Here is an 18,799-nt window from a genome sequence, read left to right as displayed (position 1 = left end):
TTCAATTTCAATAAGCTTTAAAAGAACTGGGAAATAAGCTCATTATCACTTTCTCTATCAGAAATAACTCTGTAGACAAACCAGGCAGTGGAGACTCTCTTCAAGGTATGGGACTATCCATGATCATTTGCATGGTTGCTCAGTTGCATGGTTGGCGAAGGTGTGAGAAGACAAAATGAGGGACTCCACAAAGCTGACTTTCTTTCAGCCATCTATAGCTTCCAGACCAATAACATCATCAAGGTTTCAAAACTTTGCTGACTTACACCATTGAAATCAAGGCAAGGCAGCACAGGAGAGAATCTGCTTATAATCCTGTAATGGTAGATCATGTGGGAAAAAATAAATAGAAAGGAATTCCCATCTCAGCTTTCTGGGATTTTCCTAATAAATCACAGCAAGGGAGCTCCACACAAGCCAGTAAGCCTGCACAGCAAAGCACGGGGAAGAGATGCTAGCTGGAGTCTTGGAAACAGCATCAGCACTGCACTGTAGCCAACCTAATTAGCTTGATAGGGGTAATTAGCTAGGCACAGCACCAGGTTGAAGTGGTTTTGGAGCTGCCTAGCTCTTTCCACAAGTACAGTATGAACTGTGTCTTAGCCAGAGGGCTCCAGTGTCCTCCTCACTCTCCCAGAATGTTCCTACGTACATAGCATAGGAAGTCATTCTGGCCAGTGTACTGCACTTCTCGTGCAGTGCTTCTCCAGGTGTGCAAACATCCCTCAAGGAGAGAGCGGGTCCTACTGCTCATTCTGAATTTCATCCTGAATTGCGATTTCCACTGAGTTGTTTTTATACAGATGGGCCTTGTGACAAACATCTGGAGGGCAAGTAATACTCCTGACACCAAGGAACTCAGAGAGCTTTCTGTGGGAGGAGTTGGTTGCTGATTTTTTTTTTTTTTGCTCTTTGATTTTTATGTGCTGTGGTTTGTTTGTGCCTCTCTCTACATTTCCATCCAGCATTCTAGTTCCCAAAACTACAGCTGCTGTGACAATGTTACAAAAACTGATGTAAATATTGCCTCAGTGCCATGCCTGCTGGAGGCCTGCAACACAAATAAGAAATGCAGTCTTCTGAGGAAGTCATGTGCTTCCCCAAGTGGCAGTGGTGCTGCCAGACCTGGGAGTAAAATTTTTAGTCAGAGACAGAGAGAGATACAGCTGATCAACCCCATCCCAGCCCTTGTGCCTTAGCAGCTAGCAGTTGCAAATGTCTCCTTGTGCCCATTGAGATCTCTCCAGAGCTTTCAGCAGACACTGAGAGTACCTCAGAAAGCAAGGAGACCACAGCATGTGGCGATGGCAACAACAGTGGGGCTTGGCATTCAGGGAGAGTAACGTTCCATAGGCTGTGATTTATTTATTTTGTGGGGAGTGATGTAAATTCATGCTTATGACAGCTCCAGATGGCAGGTATTTTCTTGTTACCCTGACTTCTTAGCGTTTGTTCTCCCTTGCCTATTAGGCTGCACTGGTCTTGATTTAACTTCTGTGGTTCAAAACCACTGGCGTCAGGGCTGATGCAATAGGAGGCATGGAGAACATGAAGCCATGGCTTTCGAAAAATGCTTTATATTTAATTAATAATGCACTGGAATGACCGGTAAAAAAGTCCTATTTCTTTGTGATGCTGCTACTGCACTGCGCACTGTAGGGAATGGAGTCCATCACCATTTCTTAGAGACAGCCTTCAAATGTTCATGCCCTTTGCTAAAACTTTTGCTATTATGGATGCTCTTTCAATGGCTCTGATTGATAGAGAATTTGGATGATGAACAGCAATTCTTCCAAATCCCCACAGAAAAGCCCCTAAAATGTCTGGAAAGCCTGTTTTGTAAAGAGGTATCCAGAGTTTAGCTTTCTCTTGATTTAACAGCCAGTGTCACTTTATTCCAATTTCTCTCCTGTTGGTCAAGAGTTTTGGGGAAAAAAGAACCCCAAGCCCACAAAGGTCAATAAAGTTTTATAACCAGAGAGGATGCCATGTCGAGGTCTGTCACAAGCAAACTGATCACTATCATGAACCATATGCTCAAATGAAAGGGTTGTTCTGCTCCGTGTTGAGCGCTGGGAAGGAAACATATTTTGCTGACAATTTTTTTTAGCTATACGAACTACTGCTCAGCTGCAGCTGAACATTGTAATGCTGTGCAATGGGAAGAGTTTTGTTTTTGTTTTGTTTTTACTTCAAAAAACACCCTAATGACATTTATAGACATTAGATGTATGCTCAGACTCACTGGGTCATTGTATTATAGGATATGCATAAGAGCACTTGCAAGGACATCATCCTCTAATTCTCCATAAACCAATCTTTTTCAACCCTCATCTTCTATACATACTATTCATAGACCTCCTTATCTTAGAGCTACACTCAGGAACTTGCAGCCTTTCTTAGATGGCCTGGTATCTCCACCCTCCCTGCACATCACCACTTGAGTCCCAGAATGCCATTTTGCTCCTCTTATGATGCACTGCCTCACCACAGTTGTAGGCAGCACAGAGTAGACTCCAGTAGAAAATATGATTAAAAATTATATATTTTTAACTGAGCAAATTCTGGATATGTTCATTTAGTGCATTTTTTTTGCATATTTTGCTTTCAGTTTTTTAAAAAACAAATCCCCAAGTGGCCAATGTATCTTTCCCTGTGTAACAGCTCTGGTTATCATACTCAGAAGCATTTATTTGTGTTAATGCTGAAAATTCAGAGGGCCTCTCTCTGAAATACGGCATGTGTACACACGTCTGTATGTGTGAAAGGGGGCAGAGGCAGACAGAGATAAAATGGCAGATCTTCAGATGGTGCAACATTTGGAGAGGGGATATAGGGCTAATTTTCAAAATATATTGTTGCAAATGTTTCTGTTGCAGGCAATATATATACATACATATGTATATACATACATATTTTGCTAAGAAAATGTGGCTAAGGAAATTGAACTTTTCTCTGAAAAATTGTTATTTCAAATAGCAAATCTAAATTCAAACATTAAAACTGTGTAAGCATCTATATCTGAGCTGGCCATCTTAGGCTCCCTTTATCCACTGCAGAGATCTAGTCTAGGCAGTGATTCATCTCCTCCTACAGTAGACATGTAAATAGGTCAGATGAATCATGGCCTAAAAGTGCCTATTCCCTATATTGACTGTAAAGGGAGCCTGAGGTGGCAGGCCTTGCTGTATGTGTCTACACTGCCAACATCTGCAGTGAGGTGAGATGAATCCCATCCTAGATATGGAAAAAGATTTTATTTTTTTTGAGGCTTGACTTTCAAGTGGTAAATTCTCCTTTTCCTTAATGGGAGATACTGCTCCCACTACCAGTGCTACAAAGTAAAATATACTTTTTCCCTCAGTATATGTGCTTGCCACTGCCAATTATGTAAAATATATTTCCTACAATAAGCAAGAGATTACACTAAAATACATACCAGTACATATGTTCAAGGCTGGAAAAGACATGTATCTTTTTGTACTCGTTTATGAAGAAATTTCTTTATTGGAGACAGAAATATAGCTATATATGTAGTGACGAAAACAAAATAATAAAACATTTGCATTATGACTATATTATCCAGGTTTGCAGTCCTGTTCACATTGACATCCAAATCCGACATTATTTATCTGGTTTGGTGCTGGCTGTTGCCCAATATGGCAAACAAAGACAGAGAGAGAAGCTGAGCTAGCACAAAGTGCCCATTCTCATTCACAGGACTTCCAGGCTCCAGCTAAGTTAACTGATTTATGCCTTGCTGGACCTGAGGCCCTAACAGACCAGGAAAAGTCATTCTCTTAAAGTGGGGAGTGAAGAACTTCTCTGCTGCAGCCAGTTTACACAGAGGCTGACAGAGACACAAAGGCTGCTGCCATTGAAGTTTAATTTCAACCCCGAAAGAGTGGTCAGATCAAAGGAATGTGGTGTCTACGCAGGCACTTGAGCAGGGAAAGCCATTTTAGGTAAAATGTTTTTCTAAGTAAATTCCACCATGCATGTGGTACATTTGGGCAAAAAACAGACTTACCTAAAGTAGCTGCTTGGTCTTATCACTTCCATATTCTCAAAGAGAAACTCTTGGTTTAAAGAGCAACCCTACTGGGTCCATTATGACTGAGAAGAGAAATTGTAACTTTGAGATCAGGAGAACAGCTGAATTGTGTGATCCCATTTCAGAGTCTGTTGACAGATGCGTACTCTCTTCCAAAGCCATCACATCTAAAGATGGAGAGCGAACAGTACTTCCAGTTTGGAAAGACTTTGTGTACCCTTCCTGCTATATAGTCATACAGCTGCTTAATTTTTTTTCCAGTGCATTAATCTCCCTATAGTGAATGCTGATTCCACAAAACAAAACATTTTGCAAGAAAATGGCCATTGATTATGGCAAACAGTTGGTGTGAAATTACCAGAATAGGCAGGTTTGCAGCTGGGCTGTGAGTCCCTAAATGATAATAGTATGTGAATGGGAGAACAGACTTGGGGAGCCCAGGAAAGGGAGTGTCATAGTCTCTCCAAATATCCAGCTTCAGTTTAGCAGTTCCAGCTCAGTCCTGCACCTAGGACTACTGCAGGCCTATAACCCTATAGCCTTTAGCACCAGAGGAACTCATCCGTCATACACAGCACCAGACACACATAGAGCACATGCCTTTGTGTTGTGCCCAAGCAACCATGGCTCCTCATGAATATAGTATCATCCTGGACATAGCTAGGCCCAAAGTGATAAGCCAAGGAAGACCCAAACCATCCACAACACAAGCAGAGATCTGTTTGTGTCCGGTGTCCTCATACACTTGAGTCCAAGACCTAGCACAGCACACTTGAGATGTTAGGTTCAGCAGGGCTTAGTAGTTCCAGCTCTATGTCATGCACAGATGAATATTCTTTCTTTTAGCACTAGACTGAAGAACAAAATTCCTGCAGCATGGCACCTCAGCTACCAAGCTGTATCAGAACACAGATTTTCCTACATCGAGGAGATAGATAATACACAACCCAGAAAATCCAGGCATGCTTAATTGACAGTTGGTTCTGATTAATTTAGCACCATATGTGGACATGCAATGTTTCATTCTTAATGTCACAGAGCATTTCAACATTACTGAAACAAAATGTTTCAAGTACATTCATTTAAAAGACTTCTGAATTTAAAGATTTCCTAAATCTCATTTCAGGGTAAAACTTCCTGTTCCAGTTCAGAACAAAAATACATTTTTAAATGCCTGAAGAGCTTTTACTATTAATCCAAACACAGATGTAGAGTGTAGGCCCATATACAACAAAGCACTTAAGCGCATCTTAACTTCAAACATGTAAGTAATCCCATCTGTAGACATATGCTCAAATCCTGTGATGTGCTAAGCTCAACCAAGTAAAGGCTATAAAATACCTGGTTGTATAGAAACTCTTAAACTGCCTGTTGTTTGCGTATCTACCCACTTTAATAAGTCTCTCATGCAACTGCTTCTTGACTTCTGAAGATGGTTGCCATGAAAGTAGTTGTTGATCCATTTTTCTGTCCCAAGACTAACCTTATCTTTGTGCAAATGAGCTCAGTAACTGCTTATTTAAGGAAGTGTTCAATGTTTTGAGAAGTAAGTTTAAATGTGGATTGTAAAACTTCACAACTGGTTGGGTTGTTAATGGCAGATGTTCTGGAGGGAGAAAGGAAATTGAAATGATGAATCATTATCCAGATGAATTTCAAAAGCAATTTAAAAGTCATTTCATAATCACAGATGTGTGCCAAATATACTGTCCAGCACAAGCTGTAAGCTTTGATTTTTGTGAAGTCTGCATGTTCTTTCCTTTGCTTTTCCCACTGTAACCTTTCACAGTGTGGTTTGCAAAAGGGGAATGTAAGAAGAAATTAATGCCTTCCAAACTCTCCACATACCTGTCTCTTTCTATAGTACTGTGCTACATCCACAAAATTGCTGTCAACATGCAGAGCGGAATACAAATTTTGTGCTCTTAGTAGGTTCACAACTGAAGTAAACGTAAAATTCAGAGCTGCAGATAGACAATACATCGGGAGGGCACCACAGCAGGATCCCAGGCAGCCTGGTTAATTCTACACTATGTTATAAGGGATGGTTGTGCACAGTATTTTGATGATTAAAAATCATCAATTAAAAAGTTTTCTTCTTAAAAAACTTTCAGTCTGCCCAGAAACTGTGTAAGTTCTTTCAGTGCAGTGCAAAGTGAACCACAGCAGATAGGCAGGGTCTGTGAGCTGCAGCACAGCTCCACTACAGTCGCATTTGTTTGTTACATGACCATTTCTAAAACCGGGCACAACTCTCCTGTGGGTGACTGCATGGAGCATAAAGCTCCCCTCAGGGGCTACATTAGAGATTTGCCTTTTCTCCCATGTTTGCAGTCCCATTGCTTCCTGTGTGCCTCCGCCAGATGGACCTCCTCAAGAGCTTTAGGCTGAGAACCTGCAAGTACGCATGCTTGGACTCACCTCTTCATGTGCACAGCTTCTCCGTGTCTTTCTTTCCACGGCTACAGATTTTTCTGTGGCACGTCTCTTTCCCAGCTGTAGTCTTTGCACATGTTCTCGGCTTCCACAGCAATGGTACGATCTTTTACTTTTGAGCCACTTCCTTCAACAGCCTTACATTGCTTTAGATTACCTTTCAAAACATCAGGGGTTGGTTGCTGGGGGAGTTTTTATTACTTTACAAATAAATTGATAAATCATCCAGAAAACAAGACTACAGACTAAATGGGAATTGACCTATCTGTCTGTTACATACAAAACAAACATTTTCTCAGAAAGACTCCTTGACTTCTTAATCTTTGGACTTGTACACAATTATATATAGTTCAATGCATATATAAAAAAAGAGGAAGGGAGGGCTTACGGGTGGTGGCCCAGATATCTTGACCCACATTTTTTTTTCCTGGAATTCTTCCTGAAGCATTGCAGTCCTTGTGACTCACTTGGATAGTTTCTTGGAGATGTGCGTGAAAATGGAGCACAAGAGCATGTTAAGAAAAGATGAGAAAAGTGGTGGTAACACTACGCTGAAGCTCTCCCCAAAGTAATTTCAAGTAAGATGCACAAACATGCTTGAGAGGCATCCACCAGAATACACAGACAGAAACAGATTCCTGCTAAGTCCTACCATAAAACCATTGATGTCACCATCTTGCAGTCTGATTTCCCACTTCTCACTTGCAAGACATACAGCTAATCAGTGAACAGAAATAACACCATAAACCCATAATGAGCAGTTACTAATTAGGGTTAACGAAAGCAAGTAACTTGAATAAATGGCTTTTGAGCAACCAATAAGCTGAAATTGTTCAGAACATTCCACAACAAAATTTAATCAAGAAGATATATTCATAAAAGGCAAAGTTGATATGTGCACTTCTGAAGGAAAAAGTTGGGGCAAGCAGGCGAATTGGTAGCAACTGCTTGCTTAACATCTGCCACTGATAGGGCCAGCAACTGATTAATATTTCTATCCTTTACCTGCTGTCAATTACTGTTCAAATGTTGAAAAGATAACTGTTGGCAAGATTTTCTTTTTCATTCAATGGTAAATATATTTTTTTGTGTCTGTAACATACTAATGTTTTATAGCATTATTTAAGAAATGTGGACCAAAATAAACTGTGTGTTTTGTGCGCATAAAAAATAACAAACCCTTGGAATGCCTACAGAGGTCATTGTTGCAAGTTTTTTCTAATTAATATTACTTTAAGTCTTGTGTTTATTCTCATGAAAATATGGCCTTTCACAATGAAGCCTTTAAATACACATGGAGAACTCCAAGAAAAATGTAAATTATGATCTAAATGCACTGTAGCCATGATATCTTTTAAAATGAATTCCCGTGAGGAATCTTCAACTTATTCACATCTCTGAACACTTAAAACATTACACCTTTTCAAGACTTTAACCATTCCAAAAAAAGAAGTGCAATCTCACTGTAATAATGTTGTCTTAATTATATACAATGCTTAGCAGCAGTTTTACACCAGATGAGTCATAGTATAAGCTTGTACTTTGCTGTTTGACTAAATCCCATGACACTGTGAACTCTCTGCAGTGAATGCTTAGCAATTTGTGCTTAGCTCTTCTCCCAATCCATGCCTGATGGTGCCTTTAGAGGTAATTGGCTTGAAGGGTGCTGCAATAGGATGAGTGGACACTGCATTTGGAAGCAAGGGCTCAAAAATGGTGAAAAACTGTCTTGAAAGGTGGTCAGATATTTATTCTTCGACAGTCATGTTCATTTTCAACTAATTGGATCCCAGATATTAGGGTACTGTGTTTTCATCCTTTCTTTTTGCAGGAAGCTCATCCTCTGAACGGGGAGGTAATTTTCTGTAATGTTTATATTTTGCACTGTTTGTTGTAACATTTAAGGCAATGACAAGCAAGCCACTGAGCATTCAATTGAACATCGTGTGGTCATTTAAGGAATATCATTTACTTGCCTTATCCCATCCCACTTTGTGCTAATGACACAACCTCTAAACCTAACTTAAACCTAAAAGCACCTCTTCATTTGTACTTTTTCCTCTTCATCCTCTGTTTTAGAGCTTGGTGATCTCATCAAAGTAACTGATGAGCACAGCTTCCTCCACATGTTCATCTCTTGGAGAAAGCCAGCCACTCTAAAATCAGTTGTTACCTTGTTGTTTCAGCTTTATTATCTATAGCACATAAATAACTACATTCAAGTCTTCGTAAACTGGAAACAGTAGGGGATATATCTTTTTAAAGCTATTTATAAAGTTCAGAGCAGATGGACTTGCAGTGAAGTATACTATAGTCTTTATTCACAGTCAGTGGGAGAGCAAGGCTCCAGCCTAATGTTTTTTGAATCTATGTCTGGAAGTCTACATAGAAAATTCAAAGTTAGACTGTGAAAATTGTTCCCATCTGCCTCCCTCCTCTCCTGCCTGACAGATATGCAGAGTGCCTAAGTACACGGCTACCATGGATCATCAGGAGAAATTTGCAGAAAGCCTCCTTTTCTGCGAATAATAAATGTTCTGTGCATTAAATCTCTTTGTAATGAATATCCTACTATGGCATTTTCCAAGAGACTCCTGATTAATTGAAAGAATTAAAATACTTCATGTTGAAATAGCAGCTGGTTATGATACTTATCAGTATCAGCTGACAGTCTAGAGATGCACACTTCACCAGGAAGCTTTCACTCCTGCATGTTATTTAAACAGAAGCTGATTTTTGCAAACTTAGTGCCTCTAAACTAAAGTTTATTACACTTGGTATATAGTCCTTTTAATTAAGTGTTTCTCAATGTGCAATAGCTGTCCTATCAAAAGTATTACCTAGAAGAAACCATGAGAAGTGACCTGTACAGCACACTATTATTACCAAAGAGGACTAACCCATGTGAAAGGACAAACAAATCATTCTGCTCTTAAAATAATTTCATTTCCATTTTATCCAGGAATATACTAAATAATGCATCATTTCTCAACTACTTAAAAGGTCACTCTTTGGTCTACAAATATCTGCAAAAGTTGTGTTCTCCCAAGACCCTGCAGTGAGCATGGAACAAATTGTCTGAGAGCTGAGGACAGGCTCAGGGGATGTAGATATGGACATGTTTTGGAGGGCTCCTGGCATCCGGTTTAGAAACTTTCCCAAGTTGTCTTGTCTCTCATTTTCCATTCCAGTCTTAGAGAGCATCCTCCTTTCCCTCCCCTTTCTAAGTAAATTAGTCATATGCAAAACATGAGAAAAACAACCAAGATTTTGACACCATGCAGGGAGATCTCCATGGAGATTAGGGACCTCCTAATCATGGTTGATTTTCCAACGCATTTGACAGAAAGATAAAACTGAGTGAATAAAATGTGTTCCCAGGAAGGCACTCTGTGAGGCAGAGTTCAGTTTAGAAGCTGCTGAATCTCTCGTTCCCAAGCTGTAACACTTGTGACAAAAGCTATCTTGTGACAAAATTACATACTCAGCAGAAGCAAAATCATCTGACCCCCAGCTGGGCTAGATAATAGTCCTAATATTTTGAGTCTTTCTTCCAATTCCACTAGATAAAAGATACTGGTGGCTTCTCATTATCAAGAGCTTGGATGTAAGTTTTGGAACTAGGAACGTATTCAGCTTTCTAGACCATAATGATGACTCTAACATATGGACTCCAGGGAGAACTTAAGGAGTTTGAACAGGAGACAAAATCACTCTGCTTAATAAATATCTAATTCACAGTCTGTTTCCTAACTGGTAAGTCAAGTTGGTATAGTGGACACATCCAGGCCAGACCTGGCTTTGATGGGACAGCGGATGAAGCAGTATGCTATTCCTGCCTGCTTTCCTCAGGAATCTTTGCCACAGACGTAATCATGTTCCATTTTCTGAAAACTTAATTCTGCCCATAACAAGAATGTCTTTTGTTTCAAATTAAACAAGCAAACAAGGAAAGAAATACCAACTAGATGAGAGAGAAGCTAGCATGTAAGTCACTGTATGGGCCATTTTGATTTGATGCATAGCAATGTCTCTCAGACAACAGCCTGGGGTACACTTTATTTTAAAAGGTCCAGCACATAGTAACAGAATCAGAGTGCACAATCAGCTAAGTATGTGCACTACTCATCTCTATCCTTACTCAGAAGAACAAGTGAATCTTAAAAAAAAAGATGAAGGTGGGGAAAAAAAGTGTGGAAGCACTGACTGGAATATAATGCAAAAAAGTTCCAGCACATCTGTACTCCTCAGCTTATCCAGATGTGCTTTCATCTCTTCCAGTCACTGACACATTGAGTCTGCACGAGGCCTCTGTGCAAACACTGTGAGCTTCGGGATTCCTGTCCCTGTTCCAGGGTGATGTGGGTGTAATTAACTCCAGCTGCTGCTGTTTGCTTTCCCTCATGGCACGAGAGGTCTGTGTCATTGCGTGCCAGCACAAAATCATGCCTGAAAGTATGTTCCAGTTGAGACTCCAACATCAGGTGCTGAAAGTCAAACGGTGAGAATACTGTTACTGCCTCCTGTCCTCCACTCCTATTTTTCCCTCACTGGCTAATAAGAGAATTTTCTTCAGCAAAGGCAACCATGCATGCTCAACCCATAAAAATGACTGCTAGGCTGAAATGAGAGTGCCCCTGTGCTCACAAATGTGAGCAAGTAAACTACCCACGCCCCAGCTTTACAACAGAGCAACACCAAGAGAGCACCAGTGTCCACCATCCTATCTCCAGACTACACAAGCATGACAGCTAGGCCCAGCAGTTGGGCCAGAATCCCACAGCATTTCAATAAGGACCATACTGTGCATCATACTTTCTGGCCAATCAGGATATGATCAAGGTAACCTTTTTCTCTTGAGCATATTTTCACAGCTTTCCCCTTTGACTTAACTATTTAACTGGTTGCAGTTAACAGATGTGCACACACACACAGAGCTGACTGCATACAGCTTTCCTTACAGTTTTGATAATCTGGGTAATTTATTCCGTTTGGCAAAGTCTGAGAGTGTTTTCTTTTTCCTTCTTCTGCAGAAGGGCAGCAATGTGACTGTTGCTGTGGTGATCCTTCCCTTAATATTTTTAGCCATGATCTGGCTAAAAGTCGTGACTGGCTCTGGAATGTGCCAGTTTATTAAGGCAAAATTTTAAAACACTGGTGACTAGCCTTTTATCTAGCCTTTTATCTTTTGCCCTGAATATACAAAGAAATATGCATTTAATTCTAAGCAAATTTACAAGTGAAAACATGTAGATATTTCTTTATCATAAATAAGGTAGGTTTTGGCCTTTGCAAGTTGACCCCCCACTCTGTTTTCCTCCATTCCTTTGGAACAACACTGCATATTTGGAAACTCTGCTTACTGGGGATTATTTCTTCAGGAAGGTATACACTAAATCAGAACCATGAAAGATAACATTAATAGTAGTTGCATGTGTAATTCCCCAAGAATATATTTTTTTAAATCTCCCTCCCTCCCTCCTAGAGAGGTTAGAGAGCTCTGCAGAAGGGGAGAAATGTGATTTCTTTTTTCTTTTTGTGAGGTTGCAGAGGCAGCATTCTGCTCTCTAAGGAGAGGACAGAAAATGTCAGCTCCCACTTTCATTTATACCTTTATCAATGAAGCTGTTGGCACAGAAAACATGTATGCACAGTAAGAAAAGAAATGCAAAACCTTTCCTACTAATGGAAATGGCTGAGGGCAAATTGTTCCCACTTTCAGCCTGACCTTTATGCACAGCCTTGCATGAGAGTACTCTGAAGGCAATACCACATCATCCCCATCTCACCATCACACTTCAAGAAGCGCACATCACACAAGGAGGTGCCAATGGCAGGTGCTGGTCTAGTCTGTAGCAACCCATTCTTGTCTCCTTCCCTTCATTCTGAATAATGAATGACACAGTCCTGGTACTATTTTTTTTCAAGTTGCAAAACTGCTTGTCTTAAGACTGCTTTTCTATAGCCTGTTTCACATTGACCTTCCCAATGAGGTCTCCTAAGGAGAAGCATACCATGCAGTATAGATGAAAATAAATGAATCTGGGCCAATGGAAAGCTGTCCTCTCATTTAGTCACGATTTTCTGATTTTCTGTAAATAATTATGTTTGAGACAAAAATTTGGCCTAGTTTAAAATCCAGGATTAATCATTCGGGAAAGTTGACAATTCTGCTTCTCCATTTTGTATGTCCTGTGGGTGTTTTCCAACATATAGAACAATTTCCAGATTATTATTTTCTGAGGTGGGAATGAACAGGGGGCTTGTTTATTCTGCATTCAGGCAAATTAAAAATGACACTCCTAAAGGTTTATAATTTCCGTGTCTGCAACCAAATGTGTTCGGCATAGCTGAATAAACCCCATTCAAATATTTTTGACTAGCTGAAACATTATCTAGAAGCAGTATCTGGTTGATTTAACTGAAGTTACTATAACACTTGTCTTTTGCAATGAGATTGCAAATGTAGATGACAGGAAACTATTTGATCTATTCATTTTCTTAAGAAAAGCTCCTAATCACAATTAGAGAGGGCAACCACTTAACAAACAAATTTGTATATATTCATATTTGCACAGACACACAGACAGGGACACACACACATCTCTTATGAACTGTATTAGACCTGACAGTGTACCACAGCTTACACCAAAACTGAGAATAACCAACTTGTGCCACACTGGTGGGACTTCCTGGGACCCCTCCAATCCACCTCAGTGATAATGGCTCTGAGGTATCACTTGGACTCTGACTTCCCAATGGTCCCTACAGCTGTTGGCGTGGATCCGGATGACATATCTATGTGGATAGACTGCCTCTGCATAATAATTTTGGGTCTCCCTGGATCTTAAGCAGTGACTGAACAGAGACACAGTGCTTGCTGTGCTCATCCAGTACAGACTAGGGGTTGACCTGCTGGAAAGAGCGATTTGGCAGTTCTGGTCGACAACAAGTTAACCATGAGGCCAAGAAGGCCAATGAGATCCTGGCCTGCATCAGGAGGAGCATTGCCAGCAGGTTGAGGGAGCTGATCCTGCCCCTCCATTAAAGCTCTAGCTGCGACTGCACCAGGAGTATTGTGTGCAGTTCTGGGCTCCCCAGTACAAGAAGGACATTGAGCTTCTAGAGAGGGCCCATTGTAGGGCCACAAAGAGGATTAAGGGACTGGAGCATCCATCGTAGGAGGAAGGACTAAGCAAGATGGGCCTGTTTAGTCTGGAGAAGAGAAGAGTGGGAGGAAGTTTGATCAACATGTTCAAGTACCTGAGGAGTGACTGTAAGGAGGATGGGGCCAGGCTCTTCTTTGTGGAGGCCAGTGACAGGACAAGGGGTAATGGGTGTAAGCTGAAACACAGGAAGTTACAGCTCCATATGAGGAAGAACTTTACTGTGAGGGTGACAGAGCCCTGGAACAGACTGTCCAGAGAGGCTGTGGAGTCTCCCTCTCTAGAGATTTACAAACCTGCATGGATGCCACCCTGTGCCACGTGCTGTAGGTGTCCCTGCTGGAGCAGTGGGGTTGGACTAGATGATCTCTAGAGGTCCCTTCCAACCTCAACTATCCTGTGATTCTGTGATCCATGAATTAGCCCAATCGGGTAAAAGCTGTATGTATCTGCGCGAGGGAAAGACTGGCAGTGTAACTGGCAAACAAGAAGGGAAGGCCATGCTACAGCTTTTTACTATGAATTGCCAGAAAGCCATCTGCATCTGCAGCTAACCTGCTACAGCTGCAAGGTAATTGCATCAGCAGACCATTCAGGACATAATCCAGCCCATGATCTCAATAACGCATTTGTACGCAGAGGACAGAATGTGACAGCTTGTTTGTTTTCATCCTGGCTCTTTCAAGACCACATTCATTCAGTAATACCACTACTGTCACAGCAATATGAAGGCATATATTTATGATATTTTGTATATTTTTGTCTACACTGTGCATTATAAACTACAGAATTCTGCAAAGAAGTATAGTGGGAGCTGGGGAAAAGCATGCTAGGTTTGCTGAGCTCCTTTTCTGGGTCTTCTTGCAAGAGTTAGATTTCACTCCACAGACCCATTACTATTTAAGCACAGCCCCATTGTAAAAGAAACAAAACCAAAGCAAAACAGATTGCTCTGGGTGGAGCCCAACCTGCTTAGAGCTGCTCCAGCTCCTCTCATAGCCACATATGCCATTCCCCATGACCAAAGAAATGGGCTTTATTTTGGGTCACCTCCCCTTAAGATGCACAAAACCTGACCTAACAGCAACTTGCCAGAACCACACCAAACTGTCAAATTTCGACACTCTGAACTGCCATGTTCAGCTCCATTTCCATGCGAACAGCCTACTTTCAGGCAACCTTCCAACAGAGATGCCAAGTGATCAGAAGTTTTCCGACCTGGTGTAAGGCAGCCTTATCGTGAGTATATATTATAACATAACTTTAACATGTTATTCCACATCCAAATTGCTGCCTTTGTTCCAGGGAACTGAGCTACAGTTCCTGCGGGAGCTATGAACTGTGCATTTGCAAGCAGAATGTAGGTTTCTGTTCTATTTCTGAAGCGCTGCAATTCACTTCCTGCCTCGCACGTGGACTGGAATTATGCTTAGATGCAAAGCTTCGATTGAGCTGTCAGTCACAATATACTTCTCTTTTTCTGTTTTAGAAAAGGAATTTATATCTGTAAAGGATGTACTCAGCTAAAAAGCCAGTAGTTTGAACACTGGCTCTGGAGCAAAATATCTGAGAGACATGTAAGGATGCAACAGAATTAATTCTGTACTACACACAAGCCTAGCTTATGTCCAAATCCCAGCCTTGCTAAACTAAAAAGAGTGATCTCTGCTGGCTGTAGGAGACTTGGAATCAAATCCCCACACAGCTTAGTAAGAAATTATCTGGGAAAAAAAACAGACTGAGATTTTGTAACAGTGTATTTTAGCAATTTCAATGATTTCTACACACCATTTATTTTTTGAGGTCAAAATTTCCAGACCCTAACTCATTACCCAACTCTGGAGACAAGACTGCAGTTTATGGATAATTTTCTACATAAACTCCTCAGCAATTTTGGAGGGAAAGATTACTGAAAGAAGGCCATGGCAAACAGAAAAGGAATAAAAACAGTTAGCTGGATATTAAGACAAGACAAAAACCAAGTTAATAATAAATCATAGATATTCAACAGCAATGTTTGCAAACCTATAGAAAGAATCCTAGTGGTTCGCAATGTTTGCAAACCTATAGAAAGAATCCTAGTGGTTCCTAAGTCAAGGCAGAGAAGAATTTGGGGAAACCTAACTAGCAACTGCCTTACCATACATCGCTTGATCAACTCCATCCCATGTGAAAGGAACATAGAGGTAACTAACTGTTAAAACTTCACTTACATTCTGCCTGCATTCCCCCCTCCTTCCCCAGCACTGAAAGGTATTAAAATGTTTACACATCCTTATTCAAATCAGTATCATAAAAGACAGAAAGAGCTCAGTTTTGCAAAATAAAACACAAGCACTATATTTATCATCTCACCTTTCTCTAGAAAGAGAACCTCTGGAGCTTAGTTTTGAATTAGCTTTGTGACTTGGCTAATTAGCTTTTTAAAACGATGATTATTTTTTTCCACCTCCTTAGAATCCAAGCTTAATTCTAGTAATTGCAGCTGCTCATTACTATAGCTTGTTAATGCCTATTTAATCTTCAAGGCACCAACTAAGACTCTCCATTTCTGGATACTTTTAAAAGGGGGTTATACACGCATCTGTCATGAATGATGTTGATATAATTGCATTTGCCTTCAAAGGGAGAGGTGGTTTAGTAGCCTCTCAAGGTCCCTTTCTAGCCTAATTCCCGGTAACATAATTCTATCATAATACAACCTAGTTGCACTAGTTCAAGGGAACGTTACCCCATTTCAATATCTTCCCCCCTGCTTATCTTCTCTTTGTTCTTTAAAAATCCTTTTTTTTTTTTTTTTCTGTAGAGTTGTTTGTCCGTAAGAAAAGCACAAAGCAGATCTCTGAGAAACTCCCTCTAGGCTAGATAAATAACATTCAGGTGGCAGATAGGGAACCTTCTGCTGTATCTTTCTATTCTACCATCTGTTGTATGCACTGTAAAACTTGGATATGTAAAACTGGGAGGAGGGGGATAAAACAGTTTTGCACCATGGCTTCACAACCACTGCTACTGACTTTGTCCACCAGCAAAGAGCCCAGCAGTATAAGCTTGATCTGGACTGAATATTGGCAGAAGACTGCATTTCTATCAAATTATTCAAAGTACCTGAGAGACAGACAACACCTGCTCTGACACAAAACTTGTCAGTGAAGTTTTTATCCCCTGAAGTTATTTGAATGTTTGAATAATGTTTGGGCACATCCAAATAATACCTGTGGCACTCATGCTTTGTATCATGTAGCTATGTTTTTGAAACACTCATAGTGGCCTTTCTGATAGTTTTGCTTTATTTCTTTTTTGCTGTGTGCTTTTTTCATTTACTTATTTAGATTCTCTTATCACATTATTTTAAAAAAAAGTTATTTTAATGTTCTATTTGACAGCTCAAATCCCCCTAGACTAATCTCCGAAATGGTGTAGGCATATTTTTTTTTCTGGAAAAAGTCAAAAAAAATAGGATATTGCTCAGTATATTATCATATTTCGTCTGTTCATTTTAACTGCCTTTGGAGTTTGGCTTTATGTCTTTCATTTTAGCACAAAGAATTCTCTTTTACTGAGAAGTAAATTAGCACTGGGCAACGCAATTCTGAAAAGAGGAGAGAGGCTGAAACTATCACCCCAGGTCACAAAAGAATCAACCAAAACTAAGCTCTCTCAAAACTAAACTCTTTATCTTGATCAAGACACTCCTGCATCTTGATGAAGATCCAAGGCTACCCATCAGGCATAATGCTCACGTTGAAGGGTCTGGCCTAAGGTAAGAGAACCTTCAGGACTTTGGAGACCAGCACTTTAATGTCTCCTATGCTTAAATTCAACATTCTCTGTTACTATTTTGCCAATATCTTTTGATGAGATTTCAGTGACACTCTTGTATAGATGCTGTTTTCTGAGTGGGCTGTATAGGGTGGAAACCACGGTAGCAGGTAATCTAAATCCTTTAAGCTCCCTAGAACATAAGCCATTAGAAAATAGCAAGGTGCATCTATGGGGTGGGGTGTGATAAGATAGGTGAACACCCAGTCTGAATGGAAACAGCAGAGTTTTGGCAATCATAAAGTGAATTGAAGGGGATACTTTGAAAGAGCAGTTTGTGGTTTGCCAGCCAGAAGTGGGATAGGGTATAAAGGTAGGAGTAACCTGGCCTAGGAGGGAGAGAGTGAGTGATGTTTTATCAAGAGAGTGTGGATACCAGGGAGCCATCTGGATCTCTTCCTGCTGTTTGCAGATCATCTGAAAACATTTAGTGAAACCTTGTTCCCCATGGACATAAATCTCTGTTCATGCTTACTGTGGAAACAGTAACACAAAATTAGAAGCGTGTTTTCTAATACTGTATTGTTTACAAACACACTGGCTGGGAAAGGATGAAAGTGATTCAGTTTTTAAGTAATTTTATGATATGTTTTAATTCCCTAATATTAACCATGGCAAACCTCATTGCATCTGATGGCCAGATATAATAAATTCCGCCACTCTTTCATTGTTTCGTTGTTTTAAAACACTAATGCCTAGCCCTTCCTCCCCCACCAAAAAAAAGGCAGCAAAATCTGCCTTTCAGTAGAAATTCAGACAGAGTTTTCCCTGTGGTAGGTTTTGTGCTGTATCCTGCTATCGAAAGTAGCAAATCTACTTCCTCTCAGCACTGCACACCCTCTGCGCTGCCTTAAGCAGACACAGATGATGATAATGCTGTGCTGAGATGATCTATTACAGACAAGGTGATGGAGTCAGGAGAGAGGTAGCAGAGAATATCAATTTTTCATTTTCCGATCCTCTGATAGAGCTACTGTCAGCACTGGGCTTTCCTTATAAGCAGAGAGGACCAACGACTGGTACACTGCTCCCCTCCCCAAAAGGTGTGCTTTGGAGCAGAGCATGGCCTCCTATCCCCAACTCACCTGCCACCCAACCCCGTGTCTGTCAACATATCATCTTATTCTTAATGTGCTCTCTGCCTCCTGGCAGGACTCAATGCTATCCACAAGCGTTACTCTTTCAAGTGTTTTTCCATCTATACTGAGGATACACATGGCACAGTCTGTCTAGGAGCTTTGTTTGGACATGATGAGATAACATCAGTGGTGCTGCATTAGTACATAGTTCATAGTCTCTCATGAAATCCTTGGTGTTGCCA

This window comes from Tinamus guttatus, unplaced genomic scaffold (assembly GCF_059628265.1).
Source record: "Tinamus guttatus ecotype Peru unplaced genomic scaffold, ASM5962826v1 Tinamus_guttatus_pri_ptg000131l, whole genome shotgun sequence".
Lineage (NCBI taxonomy): Eukaryota > Metazoa > Chordata > Aves > Tinamiformes > Tinamidae > Tinamus > Tinamus guttatus.
The sequence above is the reverse complement of the archived record's forward strand: the minus strand, read 5'-3'. Positions refer to the sequence as shown.